The 18,560-nt window shown below is 47.6% G+C and overlaps 1 protein-coding gene across 1 annotated transcript in view; it reads right to left on the reverse strand.

Annotated features, from left to right (window-relative positions):
* The window catches only part of TTC34 (tetratricopeptide repeat domain 34), a 221,094-nt gene extending 204,063 nt beyond the window's left edge, over positions 1–17,031 (reverse strand). Inside the window, exon 1 of the mRNA XM_073561693.1 lies at positions 16,796–17,031. The gene's annotated coding sequence lies outside the window, so the exon portion shown is untranslated. The remainder of the gene's footprint in view (positions 1–16,795) is intronic.
* Between the last annotated feature and the right edge of the window lie 1,529 nt (positions 17,032–18,560).

Here is an 18,560-nt window from a genome sequence, read left to right on the forward strand (position 1 = left end):
CATTTAGTTTTGTGATATAAATGCAGTTGCGTCAGTCATAAAAAATGCACAACCATAACATATGAACACAGTCTTAGACCTCATTCAGATGTCCGACTTTCTCACATATGAGAAAACAGACTGATTATTTTGATCAGAGTGTTGTCTGAGTGTTATCCTTTTTTCTTGTTCACACTGGGAAAAAAAATTCTTCACCTTCTACTGTTTGGCAGTCCGCGCAAATCAGACTGCAGTCTGATGGCAACCGAATGTGGTTCCATTGTTTTCACAGAACCATAGACAAATATTACTAATTTTGAGCCTCGAATAAAAATCTGCTGTGTTTCCATGATTTTCCGTGGACCAGTTGGTCTGCGCAAAAACACGGACATGTGAATGAGGGTTTAAGTTTAGATTTAGATGACGGTTGTACAAAATCAAGTCTCTTCAGGCGGTTGTTGTAAAAAATGTCTGCAAATTGTGGCTGTGACTACTCATCCACATCATGGGTGGATCCAAGTTGCAACTGCTACATTTGGCACCATATGCTGGACATTGGTGAGTATTATGGCTTTGTGCCGTCTGTTGATCACAGTAATAGTACCATGACCATAAAATACACCTGTCTGAATGAGGCCAGATTTTCCCAGACATCAGCATAAACTTTGATAGTATTAAGATTGAAATGCTTCAGCGCTGCTCGCAGTCCTTCAATTCTATCCTCTTTGATCATAATCTCTGATTTAAGTACTTTTAAAGCATCCTTCATGTTCAATCACCACCTTTTTAACAGGAGCTCAAAGATGCCAACCACACTTTCAGTCTTCAGTCAGATGTGAAGCAGACACATTTTACCATCTACATTACAGCTGGAAGTGCTGGATCTTAGTTCATATCAAACATCATCCCAATGAATAGGAATCCGATTCAGAAAAAAAACACATTTTAAAATGCTGATCTGTGCAACATAGTTCGAGCAAGGACTGCAATGCATTGTCTGACCAGTAGCTATAAGACAACTGTCCCTAGGTAGAAGGGCTATAAGACAGCTGTCCCTGGGTAACAGGGCTACAAGGCAGCTGTTCCTGGGTAGTAGAGCTAAGAGAGCTGTTCCTGGATATTAGGGCTAAGAGAGTTGTTCCTGGGTAGTAGGGCCAAGGTCGGCATTAGGGCAGGGCAGACTAGGCAGCTGCCTAGGGCCCCCACTCTCTTGGGGGAAAAATGGCTCCTGTCCTGCTGTGAGCTCCTCCTACTTTTGTTGGTAGTCCCAGCAGAGGAGAGGACAGGGAGGTGTCTGCTGGGAGCAGAAGCAGCAGTTCAAATTGAGGAACATCTCATTCCATCCTGCATAAAGCAGTATATGTATCTGAGGTGTGTGCAGTGTGTGTAGTGTTTAGTGTATGATGTAGTTGAGGTGTGCACAGTGTGTGTAGTTGAGGTGTGCACAGTGTGTGTAGTTGAGGTGTTTTCAGTGTGTGTCGTTGAGGTGTGTGCAGTGTGTGTCGTTGAGGTGTGTGCAGTGTGTGTAGTTGAGGTGTGTGCAGTGTGTGTAGTTGAGGTGTGTGCAGTGTGTGTAGTTGAGGTGTGTGCAGTGTGTGGTATGTGTAGTGAGTGCTGTCTGTGAGCTGTGTGTACATATTTGTTTATATGAATCACATGTATCAAATGAGCATTTGTTGTGCAGCATGTGTGTGCCATGTATATGTATGTATAAGTGTCTGCCATGTACATGTGTGTAAATCAAGAAAGGCACATCCAGCCCATGAAGGGCAGCGCTTCTCAGGACTCACAAGCAAAGATGATATTTCATATTTTTTTATTTGATAGATTAAAAAAGAGGAGATACAAAGCGTTTCGTATATAGTGTATATCCTTCATCAGGTATCATAAAAACACAGTACAAATCCTAATAGTATAAAATTCAGTTACACTTAGGCCATGTGCACACGATGCAGATATCCAGCGGATCCGCAGCAGATTTTACTGCGCAGAAACGCTGCATATCCGCATTGTGATGTACAGTAGCATGTTAGTAAACTGAAAAAAAAGCCGCTGTGCAGACGCTGCGGATTTTTCCACACGGTTTTCTTGTGGTTCAAAATCTGCAGCATGTCACTTCTTTTGTGCGGTTTTCCACCTGCTTCATTCTCCAAATCCGCAGGGGGAAATCCGCAGGGGAAAACCGCAAGAAAACACGAAGAAATCCGCAGGAAAAATGCAGGTCATTTGACCTGCAGATTTCTTCAATTCTGTGCGGAAAAATCCACAGGGCTCAAAAGTACGTTTGCACTCAGCCTTAGGGTGTGGACCAAGTTCAAGAACAAAAGAAAAAAAAAAGCCTGAGTAAAACCCAGAGGGAAAAAACCCAGAAAAAAAAAAAGGCAATGTTCAAACTCTCTCTATGATATCATTCAATCCATTTGGATATAATGTTCCCAGACGATATATCCAAAATGTTTCTTTCCGGTTTAAAACTGCATTCCTATTTGCAACACCAGAGGGTATCTGCTCCACCGCAGTTACTTTTATGTTAAAAATTTTGTTATGTTTAATTAGCAGATGTCTTGAGAGACTATATTTTAAAAAGCCATTTTTTGCTCTATTTCTGTGACCATTAATGCGTGACCGCAGTATCTGCACAGTGCGTCCCACATATTGCAAACCGCAACTGCATGTGATTACATATACAACAAAATCACTGTTACAGCTGAGTCTTTGTGAAATCTCAAAGACCTCACCAGTAGTGTTGAGCATTCTGATACTGCAATATCGGGTATCGGCCGATATTCGCGGTATCGGAATTCCGATACTGAGTTCCTATACTTTTAGAATATCGAATACCGGAATCGGAAGTTCCCTTAATGCAATGAGCCAGTTTGATTTTATTCAGTCAATGAGGAATCCTAAGAAGTGTGGGCACATCCTGTTATGCATGTTAGGCATGTTAACTAATGGCATGGCTCTGATTGGCTGCGAGCAGACTACCCAGCTGCTCCTCCCCCAGACACACGCTGAACAGTGACCTATGGAAAGTGAAATTAGTGAGGGAGGAGGAAACGACCAGTTTTCATTTCATTGCAAGAACACCCCCCCCCCGGAGGTTTATCTTAGAAGCAAGAGATGATATCTTGGAAACCGTGCAGACTAGCCACAGCAGGTAAATTTTTTATTGTCAGCATTCTGCAGCCCAGATATGCACTGAGATTATGTGAAAAGCCCGGACAACCTGTTCTGTTATGTATTTCCGCCAAGTTGGATCGCCCGCCAGGGCTGGTGGGGTACTCGGTATCGGGCCCGCTGGTTTCAATGGAAGATGTCACGGTAGCTGTGACCCGGTCCATGTCCCTTGGCGTCCATTGTAAAAGGGAAATGTTGAACGTGTGGATGATGATTAAAGTTTATGAGTGAATGATTCGTGACGCCACCTGTGGTGTTCGGCAATGAAGATGTTAAGCCGACGCTGCAGACAGATCCTCTGGGACAGATGGTGTGGTGCAGCTTTGATGTTGTGGCCCTCCACAGGTAGGGCTGTAGTCCCAGGGCAGTGTAGATGGAGAGGTAGTGAAGAGACGTAGATGGTGCAGTGCCAGGCACAGAGATGTAGCAGTGCTGAGTGTGTTGGCGCAGGAATAACTAGAGGACACCAGGGCATGTAGTTCCAAAGCTTTACTCACAGTCTGTTGTGCATACAGCTGACCGCATCCGTGCCATGTCCTCAAGGGTCAGGGGCTCAGTCAACCTCCAAGCTAGATGAAGCACTCCATTCCAACACTCCGCCAACATGTGCCTTTTCTGAACGTCTCCCTCTATTGCTACACAACCCCTTTAACATAGTCAATATCTTTGTAACTCCGAACGTCTTAAAAAAAAAAATAATTCCTGCTATTCCATTTGATTGGGCTAAACCTCTATGCCTTTAATGTCTCCTCCACCTCTCCCAATACATTCTACATTATTCTTAGTTGTTTTCCTTCATGTAGAATTAACCTACAAGGAAAGTAAGGGTTTATTTTCATTCCGATATTTGTGTCCCATTGACTTGCATTGGTTTCCGGTATAGGAATCGGCGATATCCGATATTTTTGGGGTATCGGTCCGATCCAATCCGATCCGATATCGGAAGCTATATTTGATAGTTTTAGCCCCGTGATCTAGGATCCCACAGGTACAACATTTTTTAGAGGTGCATTTAAAAACTGCGGTCCCACATTAATGGTCACAGAAATAGAGCAAAAAACAGCTTTTTAAAACATAGTCTCTCAAGGCATCTGCTAATTAAACATAACAAAATTTTTAACATAAAAGTAACTCCGGTGGAGCAGATACCCTCTGGTGTTGCAAATAAGAATGCTCTTTTAAACCGGAAAGAAACATTTTGGATATATCATCTGGGAACATTATATCCAAATGGATTGAATGATATCATAGAGAGAGTTTGAACGTTGCCTGGGTTTTTCTGGGTTTTTTCCCTCTGGGTTTTGCTCTGGGTTTTTTTTTTCTTCTTGCATCTAAGTTGTCAAGGTTGGATCAATCAGTGGGTGTGTTCCTGAACTTGGTCCACACCCTAAATCAAGTTTCTGAGACTGGGATAAAAGGTTTGCTGCTATATATAAGTGTAACTGAATTTTATACTACTAGGATTTGTACTGTGCTTTTATGATACCTGATGAAGGATATACACTGTATCCGAAACGCGTTGTATCTCCTCTTTTTTAACCTATCAAATAAAAAAATATGAAAAAATATGAAATATCATCTTTGGATGTGAGTCCTAGGAAGCGCTGCCATTCATTGGCTAAATGTGCCTTTCTTGATTTACTCATCCCGTGTGAGCCTGAACCTGGCTCTTTCACTTGGATCCACCAGAGGCAAGCTGCAAGCCCTGTCTATTGAGAAGTATCCCAGAAGGAAGGATTTTTGAGGATACACAATCTAAAGCCATATTAGTGTTCTATCAGGTGAGTGCATAAAATTGTGCACCCTTTAAAGACTACAATACTGTGTTTACGCTTTTAGGGCGCCGCGATTTGTCTGTTTTTCTCTCCCAAACAGGGTTTTTTTTTTGCATGTACATGTGTGTGTATAAGAGTGTGCCATGTACATGTGTAAGTGTGTGCCATATATGTGTGTGTATATTAGTGTCTGCCATGTACGTGTGTGTGTATAAGAGTGTGCCATGTATGTGTGTGCCATGTACTTGTGTATATATGTGTCTGCCATGTACGTGTGTGTGTATAAGTGTGCACTATGTTCATGGGGCCCCAAATGCTAACAATTGAACATCACACAGAAGCATTTCTGTTGTATTTACATGCGCTGAGTTAAGGCCGCTAAATGAGTGTGATCGACAATATTGAAGTCGTTCGATGCTTGTTTCCTGACCTCTTTCCACCGTCTGAGGAAAAATGATGGAAACAGAACAATCACATAGAATATAATACAGCCTCCCACATAGAATATTATGTAGCCACCCCTAGTCCCCATAGAACCATAGAATATACTGCAGCCACCCCCCACCAGTTCCTCTGTGTCAGAGGCAGAGGGGAATGATGGGAGAGGGAGCGTCATGTGATGCTCTCTCCTCCATGATTGCATTGAACTGTACTGGCACATAGACGCCGGTATAGTTGAATGCGGTGGTGGCGGCAGTGGCAGCTCTCCCCCACCTGCCTGGTCTGCCTGCCGCTAATGCCGGCCCTGGTGCCATGTACGTGTGTGTGTGTGTGTGTGTGTGTGTGTACGTGTGTACAGTTGTGTGCCATGTACATGTGTGTGCAATGTACATGTATGTGCGTATAAGGGTGTGCTACATATGTATGTGTGTATGTTACTTATATGTATGAACTATGTTGACAACTGTCCAGCGAATGAGCAAAATGCTGCTTATTAATCGGGTGATTGGATTGTTTATGGCAGAACATAAATCATTGTTCTCAGCAGCACATCGCTGGTATAAACTGCAGATGTGATGCTGATCAGGGCTTTGGAGTCGGTAACTCAAATCTCCGACTAACTCCTCAATTTAACTGACTCTTGACTCCCTCATACATGCCTCATTACTGAGCCTGTACATAAATTGCAGCACAGATTCATCTCAATGAAAAGCCCAGATCCTGACGTTGGTATTGTCAAGTATTTACCTCGTAAGGGGATATCAAGCGTTTTCACTTACCCCAAAACCCCCCACCGTGACCACAAAATGACCACCCCCAACTCGGCGCCAACTAATACACAGACACCGGTATTTCTTTTGGAATTTTATGGCCACAGCAGCCTTTTATTATAACAATAAACAAACAATAAACACTGTATCATAAACAATACAATGAATTTAACCCTGGAAGGAGAAGTCCTTGAAGCCACAAGATCGTGGTGAAATAGTACAAATATCGTGGACAACCCCCGACCATTTGCTCCCAGCCGTTACCCCAGAGGCTCGGGAGCACCAGCACACCAATAGATGTTGTCCACAAACTCCTTGGGGATCCGCCCTCTTCCGACGGAAAACTCCCCATCCACCTTTCACCAGATCACGACCAGCATACCTTTAAACGAAGGAGACCCTACCCAGAGAGTCTCCCGAACCAATTTCCACCGACTTCAAGGACTCCCCCTCCCCCAAAACCGCCATGACCCAAAATAGAATCACGTACTACCAACCCAAGAGAAAAAAGGGAGGGAGGGTGGGACTGCTCAGGAGCTGGGACAACAGGAACAGAGGGCGGGCGCCCCCAGACCCTGCATTAAATACCCCCTAGCTCCCCCTCCCCTTTAACCCTTCCCCTTCCCTCAATATCTTCCAACCCCCCGTCATGTTGGCCTCCGCCCACGCCTCCTCTAGGGGGTTGGGAGGCTCACTCCGGCCATTTCTTGACGTTGGTATTGTCAAGTATTTACCTCGTAAGGTGATATCAAGCGTCTTCACTTACCCCAAAACCCCCCACCGTGACCACAAAATGACCACCCCCAACTCGGCGCCAACTAATACACAGACACCGGTATTTCTTTTGTAATTTTATGGCCACTGCAGCCTTTTATTATAACAATAAACAAACAATAAACACTGTATCATAAACAATACAATGAATTTAACCCTGGAAGGAGAAGTCCTTGAAGCCACAAGATCATGGTGAAATAGTACAAATATCGTGGACAACCCCCGACCATTTGCTACCAGCCGTTACCCCACAGGCTCGGGAGCACCAGCACACCAATAGATGTTGTCCACAAACTCCTTGGGGATCCGCCCTCTTCCGACAGAAAACTCCCCATCCACCTTTCACCAGATCACGACCAGCATACCTTAAAACGAAGGAGACCCTACCCAGAGAGTCTCCCAAACCAATTTCCACCGACTTCAAGGACTCCCCCTCCCCCAAAACCGCCACAACGAGGGGCCTTTGAACACCTCAATGACCCGAGACCCCCACAACCCGCCACGCGACAGCCTTCTCTATACCCTCCTGAAAGGCAAGGGCCCAAATATCGGAACCGACTGCATTCAAATGAATCCCGTCCGCCAACTAGTAATTGCCCTCACCCTTCTCCAAATCAAAATGTCGCACGGCAACTCCCCTATTTTTAACTATAAAAGCGGACACCGCTCTGTTAACCTTGATCCTGGCCCGATTGACCTTCTCCAACGATCTCATGGACCGCCAACGCCTGCGTGGCACGATCTCCGACCACACAATCGTGACTTCCCGATAAGTCACCCACAACCGCAAGCAATCTTGCTTAATGTCCTTGATCAACTCCCGGAAGGGACGAACAGCCAGATCATTACCCCCAGCATGAATAACGAGAACATCTGGTGCCCGGTCCAAACGAACACACTCATGAATTTCCGGCAACACCCGACGCCACACCAGGCCCCGAAAACCGATCCACCGCACCACCGCCGCCGATCTGGAAATTCCCAACTGTCTGCCGTCGGTCCTGACATCAGCTCTCACCGCTCCCCAGTAAACAAAGGAGTGACCAAATATCCAAACCAGCAGCGGTTCCGTACCTGAAACACAAAACGACACTCACAGAAACATATCGCAAGAAAACGCACCAATACTTGCAATATTTAATCAACCCCATGGACCACGCCAACCGGACACAGCTCCCGCACGCCGGAAGGCCGAACATAACTCCGATACCGATTAGACCTCCACCCTCCTATACGCTGTATGCAAGAGGGACCCAAACCACGCTCAGCTGCCTCAGTCGCCGCACCAATCCGAAAAGAATGCGAAGCAAACCTAGAATCATCCAAACCCAAACACCGAATTGACTTTTTAAACACCGCACCAAACTGATATCGAGACAGACTTCCCCCGTCTGCGTGACACAACAAAGATCCGCCCAAACTAGGACGAAGATCCCAAAATCTACGTAAACACTGAGCCGGGCACATTCCGGAACCAGAGACAACCCCCAACACCACTCGACGGCCTTTCCCAGCCTGGTCCGTTTTCGACCTCCTTAGCCAAAATTCGACGCCCTGAGTGGTCAACGTCACATCCCTGGCTAACAACCCGCCCACAGACTCTTTATTGTGAGACACAAGTTCCCCGATCCGCAGTGCCCCAAAAAATGCAAAGGAAAAAGCCAGCCGAAACAGCGCAACCTCATAACCATCCGCGCATACCGATCCCAGAACCAAACCCAATTGCTCCAGCATATTAAATGACACTGGCCGCCTCAAATCACCCCCCCCCCGAAAGCGGCCAAAACCTTTCGTCGCCTGCCTAACCAAAAACGTTTTTGTCAAATCCCTGTGCCCGCTCAACCGAAAACCGAAAGACAATCCGGCCAACAAACGTGTCACCTTCGCCCGAGACCAACCTTCGTTTGCGCCCTGCCCCAACCACGACAACAACAGACCCTCTTGCTCAAGCCTGGCCCCACTGGCGGAGCCAGCCGTAATGACCTCTTCCCACGCACACCACACATTCCGGTAGGCCTCCCAGGTTTTTGGTGCCAAAGACAATACGATCAGTGACTCCGCGGCTCGTAAGCCACCCTCCACAATTCCTCCGGACAAATCAGACCCTCGAACTCTGCCTCCGGAACCAAGGAACGAAAACGATCCCACTGCAAGCGAGAGAGAGAGTCAGCTATCTCATTCTTCACTCCAGGCACATGTGTCGCAGTCACATGCGCATTCAAAGACAAACATGCTAGCACCAACTTCTGCAAAACCCTGACCACTGGAGGGGACGATGTCGTAAGACCATTAATCGCGCTCACCACCCCCATGTTGTCACAATTGAAACGAACGCGCCGATTCCGAAACTCCTGACCCCACAAATGAACTGCCACCAGAATCGGAAAGATCTCCAACAACATGATATTGCGCACCAACCCAGCCGAAACCCAAGCGACGGGCCACTGAGCGGCGCACCACTGCCCTCCAAAATAACCACCAAAACCGAATCCGCCTGCCGCATCCGTGAACAAATCCAAAGCATCGTTGCAGACCACATCAGCCATCACCAACGAACGACCGTTGTACGTCTCCAAAAAGGACTCCCAAACCTCCAAATTGGCCCTGAGCTCTGCCGACAATCTCACAAAATGATGGGGAGCCCGGACCCCCGAAGTAGCGCTAGCCAGTCTACGTGAAAAAACTCGACCCATCGGCATTACCCGACAGGCGAAGTTAAGCTTACCCAACAGCGACTGGAGGTCCCTCAACGATATTTTACGCAACCGACGTGCGCGAACAACCTCAGCCCTCAAATTATCAAGCTTGTCTTCCGGCAACCGGAATTCCCATTTGACCGTATCAATGACTATCCCTAGAAAACGCAAACACGTACCGGGACCCTCAGTTTTTCCGGGTGCCAACGGAAACCCGAACCGATCCGCCACCCACTCAATCGCCCTCAAAATCCAGAGACAACGCGAAGAGTCCGCCGGGCCCATGCACAGGAAATCGTCCAAATAATGAACTATCGAGTCACAACCAGAGACATCGCACACGACCCATTCCAGAAAAGAGCTGAAAGCCTCAAAATACGCACAAGACAAGGAACAACCCATAGGTAAACACCTATCTACAAAAAACCTGTCTTCCCAGAAACAGCCCAACAACCTCACGCTGTCTGGGTGAACCGGAAGCAAACGAAAAGCGGACTCAACATCGGTCTTAGCCATAAGGGCCCCACGACCACATTTCCGGACCCAACCTGCCGCTTCATCAAATTAAGAGTATACCACTGAACAAATCTCCGGATCGATACCTTCGTTAACCGACCTCCCCCGCGGGTGAGACAAATGCTGAATAAGCCGAAACTTATTGGGCTCCTTCTTCGGAACCACCCCCAACGGGGAAACAACCAAATTCGGAAAAGGAGGAGACACGAAAGGGCCCGCCATGCGCCCCAATGAAACTTCTTTTTGGATCTTCTCCGAAACAACTGACGGATGCTCCAAAGCAGAGCGCAAATTTTTCAAAACAAACGGGATTTCAAACGGAGGATCCGGAATCCGAAAACCCTCCTCAAAACCAGAATACAACAGCCCCGCTCCTACCCTATCAGGGTATCTATTTAGATAAGGGACCATCCTTTCCAGATTCACTGGAGTCTCCCCCTTGCAAATTACCCCCACCGGATTTGGACTTCCCTTTTTTAAAACACTTGGATGCCCCATGTGAGGAACCATTGCAGTTTGAGCACAGGTGTTTAAATTTACAGTTGGCCCCAAACTTACACTGGCCGTCATTAAACTGCCAGCACACCCCCGCCTTGTGCGTTCCAGACTGCCCTTGACCCCCACCACCCGCAGAGCCGGCAGTGCCGCTATTCTGGCTGGTGCTTCCAGACCCCCCAAGAAAGGAACTCCCAGACTTATTTTGCGCTATCACCCGCATCCACAAGCCAATATCTTTTTGGTCCCAGCGGATAGCCGGACGCACAGCTTTCCTCTGACGAAACTGCTCGTCATACCGCAGCCACGCCTGCCTGCCATACACTCTATAAGCCTCCCCAATAGCATCCAAATAACAAAATAACGCGGAGCAATTATCAGGGGCCTGTTCCCCGATATCACTCGCCAAAATAGCAAACGCCTGCTGCCAATTTACAAATGTCTGAGGAATCAAGCGCCACCTCCGCTTTTGCTCCTCTTCCTTTTTGCTATCCTCTTTCTTACTTTTGTCCAAATTAAACTTCTCAAGAGGCAATAGCGAAAATATTTCAACATATTCATCCTTCCAAATGCGCTCTTTCACCTCCTTTTTCAAATGGGCCCCCAACGAACCCTCAAAACACACATACACCTCGCCATGCGCCCGATCATCCAGATGCACACGACACTCCTTTTCCTTCTCGGTTTGCACCGACACCGAAACCGGCGTGCCAACACAAGGGCCCGACGCACCCGCGCCCTGACCCGCCAACCCGCCACCCTGTGGCCCAACCCACGCTGCAACCGGCGACGACCCCACAAAACCCTGCTCCAAACGCAAAAGCAAGCTACGCACATCCGCCAACACATCACACACTCCCCCAGCCGACCCTGAACTGCTAAAACCAGCCTCAACCCTGCCAACCCCGGACTCAGCTAAGGGGCCCCCAACCGCCACAGACGAAGACAAAAGCGGGTGACAAACAGGGGACATAGACGCATACTCACCGGGCTGCGAGGGGGCTGTGTGCCCTCCAGCCGGAAATCCTGGATCCCCAGATGATGACGCCTCATGGACTTCGCGCCTCCCGGCGGCTAACTCACCGCCTCGTTGGTGCGGCCCGACCACCCCTGCAGACTGAGCCGGGGTGGGAGGCCTGAACCCCCCGGTGGAACTGGGCAGCGACACCCCCAAAAAGGAAGGCTCCTGCCTCCCCCCGCCAAAAGTCACTTCGGCCACGCTGTCGCGAGGCACCCGGTCGCTTAGGGCCCCCCACGGCAACTGGGAGCCCGACAGTGTCCTCCGCTCCCGTCTTCTGGCAGCCGGCACAGACTCCGCCGGACTGCCCTCCAGTCCCGCTGCAGCCATGGGGCTGTGGCACCATATCGGGGGGTCCGCGGCGAGCACCGCTGCAGGGGCACCGCAGCAGCGCCCCCCCGTTCCAGACAGTTCCCCCCCACGGCCGGGAGACGCGACGCGGCTCGGCCCCGCCTCCTGGCAGGCCGCTCCTCCTCCTGCGGCTGAAGCGCCCACCGAGGCAGGCCGCACGGCTCGTGCACCGCCGCCGTGGCCCCCCGAAGATCCAGGAGCAACCGGAAGTCGGGCGCGCGCCGGCCCCGCCCCCTTCCGGCCGCGGGGCGAAGGTCCGGATGCCGCCGCAGGGCCTCGCCGCCCGGAAGGATTCCTCCCAGGCCGCGCACCCCCGGACGGGGAAGGCTGCGTCGCGCGGCCCGGAGGGTCCCGGGAGGGGCTCCGGCGGCGACGCGAGGCCCGGGGAGCGGTGTCGGGGGACAGCCGCTCTGGAGGCCGCGCCCGCCGGGGCCTCCGATCTCTCACCGCGGCCTGCCCCGGCATCTGATGAAGCAGGCTGGCCACCTGCGCCTCCAGCCAGCCAGGAGGCTGCCCTGCCGCTGCTGCCCGAAGTCTGTCCAGGGCCTGGTCCACTCCCGACATCCTGGTAAGTGTTGTGGGACTGCTCAGGAGCTGGGACAACAGGAACAGAGGGCGGGCGCCCCCAGACCCTGCATTAAATACCCCCTAGCTCCCCCTCCCCTTTAACCCTTCCCCTTCCCTCAATATCTTCCAACCCCCCGTCATGTTGGCCTCCGCCCACGCCTCCTCTAGGGGGTTGGGAGGCTCACTCCGGCCATTTCTTTAGATCAGGATCAGATCATACATTTATAGGACATTTTATAACTTTCCCACATTAATATGAAAACATTTACATCACATCCTGCATCCAATGTATTACCGTATTCTTCGGACTATAAGACGCACCGTACCATAAGACGCACCCCAAATTTTCAGATGGAAAATAGGGAAAAAAATAATGCGTCAAATGGGGTTCCGTCTTACAGTCCAAATTCAGCTTACCAGGGAAAGGAGTGGTCACAGGGGATCGTTCGGTGGTCCAGGCTGTTGCGGTGGTTTCCGGGAAATCCCTTCCCAGGCTGGTGCCGTGGCGGTGCTTTGTGTTGCGGTGGTGCTCTGTGCTGGGGCAGCTGGGCTCTGTGCTGGGGCAGTGTCACTCTGTGCTGGTCCAGGGGCAGTGTCAGCGCCGCTCTGTGGCTGGGGCAGTGGCAGTGCCGCTCTGTGCTGCGTGGCGGGCCTCCGCCGGCATTTTGTCAAAGCCCCGCAGCTCTGTTGCTGCGATGCGGTGGCTCCGGGAATATGGTCGTAGGCGGCGCATGCTCAGATTCAGATCTCAGCAACGAGATCTCATCCCGAGATTTGTAAGTATATTCCGACTATAAAATGCACCCCTATTTTCCCAAATAAATTTTGGTGAAAAAGTGCATCTTATGGTCCAAAAATACCATATATACTGTATTTAAGGAGTCAGAGTCTGTCCATTTGATATCAACTACACCAAAATGGACACTGACTCCAACTCAACAATCCTGCACCTTATAACATGATGCTGTATGGGGACAGATTGAGCTATTAGTGTCCCTATCATCCTTCCTCCGCTGATGTAGACACCAGGAAACAAGCGAACGACTTGAATATTGTCGATCATGCTCATTGAACGGCCTGTACTCAGCGCATGTAAATAGAACCAATCTGTTTGCATGTAATGGTGAAATATGCTAGCATTTAGGGCCTCATTTTAAATGTTTGCATAGGGCAACACGGTGGCTCAGTGGTTAGTATTGCAGCTTTGCAGCGCTGGAGTCCTGGGTTTGAATCCCACCAAGGACAACAGCTGCAAGGAGTTTGTATGTTCTCCCTGTGTTTGTGTGGGTTTCCTCCGAGTACTCCGGTTTCCTCCCACATTCCAGAGACTTACTGATAGGGAATTTAGATTGTGATCCCCATCAGGGACAGTGATGATAACGTGTGCAAACTGTAAAGCACTGCGGAATATGTTAGAGCTATATCAAAATAAAGATTATTATTAGGGCCCCACTTTGTCTAAAACTGGCCCTGAGTAGGGCTAAGGGAGCTGTTCCTCAGAAGTATTGCTAAGAGAGCTGTCCATGAGCTGTCCATGAGTAGTAGAGCTAAGAGAGTTGTCCCTGGGTAGTAGAGCTAAGAGAGTTGTCCCTGGGTAGTAGAGCTAACAGAGCTGTCCCTGGGTAGTAGAGCTAACAGAGCTGTCCATGAGTAGTAGAGCTAAGAAAGTTGTCCCTGGGTAGTAGAGCTTACAGAGCTGTCCATGAGTAGTAGAGCTAAGAAAGTTGTCCATGGGTAGTAGAGCTAAGAGAGTTGTCCCTGGGTAGTAAAGCTAAGAGCGCTGTCCCTGGGTAGTAGAGCTAAGAAAGCTACCCCCTGAGTAGTAGGGCTAAGAACACTGACTCTGGGTAGTAGGGATAATAGAGATTTTCCTTCATAGTATGGCTAAGAAAGCTGTCCCTGAGTTGCATGGAAAAAAGCTCTATCCCTGGGTGGAAGCACTAAGGCTGCTTTCACATATCAGATTTTTGGCATCAGTTACAATCCGTCAGCAGATTGTGAAAAACTGATGCGATGGATCTGTTTTTTCAATGGATCCGCTAGTCGGATCCATCAAAAAAATGGATCCGTTGCATCCGTTTCTTCCGTTTTTTGACGGATTTGTATTTAAAAAACGCCCACAGACAGATAGATAGCATTAGTACCTGTTGTAAACTAGTTAACCCCTTGTGATGGATTGCAGTGGGGGACCTGACTGAACAGCGGAGAGGTATGTATATTGCTGGTTTTTTATTTTAATTTTTTTTGGGATTAGCAGCATAATAAATTTGGTCAAAATCTTTGTGTAGTTATTTCATTAAAATTATTTTTGATGTCTGTGTGTCTTTTTTAACTCTTTACTACTGTAGGATAAATAATGAATAGGTGTTTTATTGACACCCCTCCATTATTAACCAGGCTTAATGTCACCTTTCAATAGCAAGGTGACATTAACCCCTTATTACCCCACTTGCCACTGCTACAGGGCAAGTGGGAAGAGCCGGGCAAAGCGGCAGAATTGACGCATCTAATAGATGCGCCTTTTCTAGTGTCAGCTGCGGGCTGCTATTTTTAGGCTGTGGGGGGCCAAGATCAATGGCCCCTTACCAGCCTGAGAATATCAGCCCCCAGCAGTCTGCTTTAGCAAGGCTGACTGTCAAAAATGGGGGGGAAACCACGCCATTTTTTTAAATTACTTTTTAAAATAATTATAAAAAGCGTGGGAACCCATCTATTCTTGATAACTAGCCTTGCTGAAGCTGACAGCTGAGGGTTGCAGCCCCCAGCTGTGAGTTTCGTCTGGCTGGTTATCAAAAATAGGGGGAGACCCATGCCGTTTTTTTTTTATTATTTATCTATATTCAGCACAGGAGCGGCAGATGAATACTCCCATCCACTGCTCCTGCTTTCATTGCAATTCGTGGTAGTAGGTGTCAGATGATGAGATCAGTTGTCCCATCAGCTGACACCAGTGACCAGAGGTAAACTTGAGCATGCTCAGTTAAAAAAAATCGGGAATCCGTCACTGTCCGACTTTTCGACAGAGACAAAAAGTTCCTTTGTGCTTCGTCTCCGGCCGCCGGACAGAGAATTTCGGACGGATCCGGTGAACGAAGGAAGAAACGTGAGGCCAATCGTCGCAATCCATTGGTAATACAAGTCTATGAGCAAAAAACGGATCCGGCGGCATCAGTTGCCGAGTTCTCAATCTGAGCATGCACCACCCACAGTGATGATTTTTCTGGAGGCCACCGCATTGCAGTAATGGATATGCGGGGGGCTCCGGGCTTTCACAAAATGCCGGGGAGCCCCCCAGCACCACAGAGCACTGCAGCCATTTTCACTCGCAGCGGCGCACATCGGAACACCCCCTCAGCCCAGCCTGCGGCCTGTAGCAGCGCGCCACTCTTGCCTCCTCTAGCAGCGACACCAGGACCCTGCTTCACCGCGGCCGGTAAGGTATATCTGCATTATAAGATGCACTCCCATTTTCCTCCCAAATTTTGGGGAAAAAAGTGCGTCATATAATCCGAATAATATGATATGCCATATGAAGCCACCTTACAGCATTAGATTTTTGCAGATGGATTGCAATTCTTTAATACAGGAAACTATACTTTGGTTTGAATATTTTTTTAAAACTATTGATGTATAAAAATGGAGGCCATACACTTGAAATAAAAATCATCAAAATTTCACGCATTTTTCTGTAGACTCTTGTGAACTCAGCCTAAGCTTATGTTCACACATCAGTATTTGGTCAGTATTTTACATCAGTATTTATGAGCTAAAATCAAGAGTGGAACAATCAGAGGAAAAGTATAATAGAAACATGTCACCACTTCTGGATTTCTCAACCACTCTTGGTTTTGGCTTAAAACTACTGATGTAAAATACTGACCAAATACTGGTAGTGTGAACGTGGCCTAATAGTAACAATACAGAGAAAATTATCTAGTAGGACTTCAGTGTCAGGTGTTCCTTTTGACTATTAATTAGGATCCCCTCCCCCTAGATCTGCTGCTTTCCTTTATCTAGAATCCCCTATAATCCCCCATCCTTCTCATTGTTACTACTTGTCCATTATTTGTTAATGCTAACCATACCATCTCCATGCCGAAACCTCATCATGTTCTGAAACTAGCCTAAGTGGACACAAAGTCACAAGTTTTTATGTTTATACTGGGACAAAGAAGAACAAAGGAAACAATAGGGAGCAGCGTGACACATTGTATCCCTCTATGGTAGCTTACTTACATACACGTCCTGGACCATCAAATGAGTGCTGGAGCTACTTGCAAAATCCTTGTGGTTTGAGTGTGGGTCTGGCTGACATGAGAGGAAGTTAAAATGAAGGATCTTCTAGTAGATCTAGGTGATCCTGGAAGTTGGAGGAACAGCAGCTGCAGGACCCAGCGCCTCCCATGTGTCCTGTTACCTAAGTGACCATAAACACAAGTGCAAGCTGGTGTCTCCTCCACACCCCACCGCTTCTATTGTTTCACAAGGAGCTCTGCAGGGACAAGGTGACAGCTCATGTCTCCCAGCACAGGAAACAAGAGCGTTTATTATTCATTATATTTCCTTATGTTTTTATGTATTCTTTTATTTAATCATATATTTTTATTTTACTGTTTGGATACAAAATGGATAAATTACACACGTATTCAAAAATATTTTTTTTTTGTTCCAGGGGTCAATTTTTTTTAATGGATTTGGGGTATTATGAGGGCGCTGAATTAAAAAAAATCCCATTACTTTTGCTGAATTGGTTCTAGTTTTTGAGATAATTCATCGATGATAATAATGCATTCCCCTGATGCGACTTATGTATGATAATCCCATATAATTATCTTATATTTAAATTTGTAGGCTTACAATACTATAAAAGAGACTTTTTGAAGCCAGAATTCTCCTGCAATTAACTATTGAATATCTCAGAAACTAGAGCCAATCTGTCAAAATCAGTCTTATTCTTAATCAGCATCATAAGCTTAATATCAAACCATTGAGACATCATCGGTATCAAAATCACCGTATGCCAGTGTTATCAATAAACATCATTCTGTTGGCTATAATATACTATACACCAAGTGTACATGCCATACAAATATCAGCATTATGCATATTACTTATCATTACATAGGTATCTGACATTTTTTTGTAAGTTAGATGGCTCGCTGCTTTAGGCTACGTTCCCACAATGAGATTTTGATGAGTTTTTGATGTTGAAGATTTTCTGCACCTATTAAAAAGTTGCGTTCCTTGCGTTTTTGAGTACATTCTCTTACATGAGTCATCATTTTGCCGAAACTCCTTCTCCATTAGGACCTGCTTGTATCTCAAATATCTGTAAGAGGTTAAATGAAACCTAACTACCTGCTTCTCTTGCAGGACGAATATAACCAATATTATAGATGAGGATTCTCCAGCAAGGTGCTTTGGTACTTTTGGCACTCAAGGCAAAATGGCCCATTTCCCCATTATATATTGCTCAGTTCCCTCCCTTGAAGTAGACTATCAGCAGGGCCGGACTGGGACAAAAAAGCAGCCCTGCCACACAAACCCCACCAGCGCACATACTATAACATTCCCCCCACAACCGATCAGTGGATTTTGCTATACTTTGTCGTACCCGTCAACAATCCTCTTAAGGCGTTATTTGAAGAGCCATGTGTGAATGCCAACATGTTGCACATGATCGACCACTTCTTTAGAGCACCGGTTGTCACGATCATGGGGGTCCCAGCTGTCAGACCCAAGCGATTGCAAAGTTCTCAGGATAGGGGATTACTTAGCATAATCCATTTAAATGGGTTTTCCAATATTCCTTTATTTTCCAATAGGAATACTGAAAATAATAAACCAGTATTAAACCTCCTAAAGACCAATGTCGCCTCCCCAACAAACAAGACACAGGGCTTCCACTAGGAATTTCGGGGCCCCATATTGGCAAAATTTTGGGGGCCCCCTTGAGACTCCACCCCTCAAACTATCCACAGTCCCACCGCTCTCTCTTGGA

This window comes from Dendrobates tinctorius, unplaced genomic scaffold, assembly GCF_039654945.1.
Source record: "Dendrobates tinctorius isolate UK_male_01 unplaced genomic scaffold, ASM3965494v1 ptg000326l, whole genome shotgun sequence".
Classification (NCBI taxonomy): Eukaryota; Metazoa; Chordata; class Amphibia; order Anura; family Dendrobatidae; genus Dendrobates; species Dendrobates tinctorius.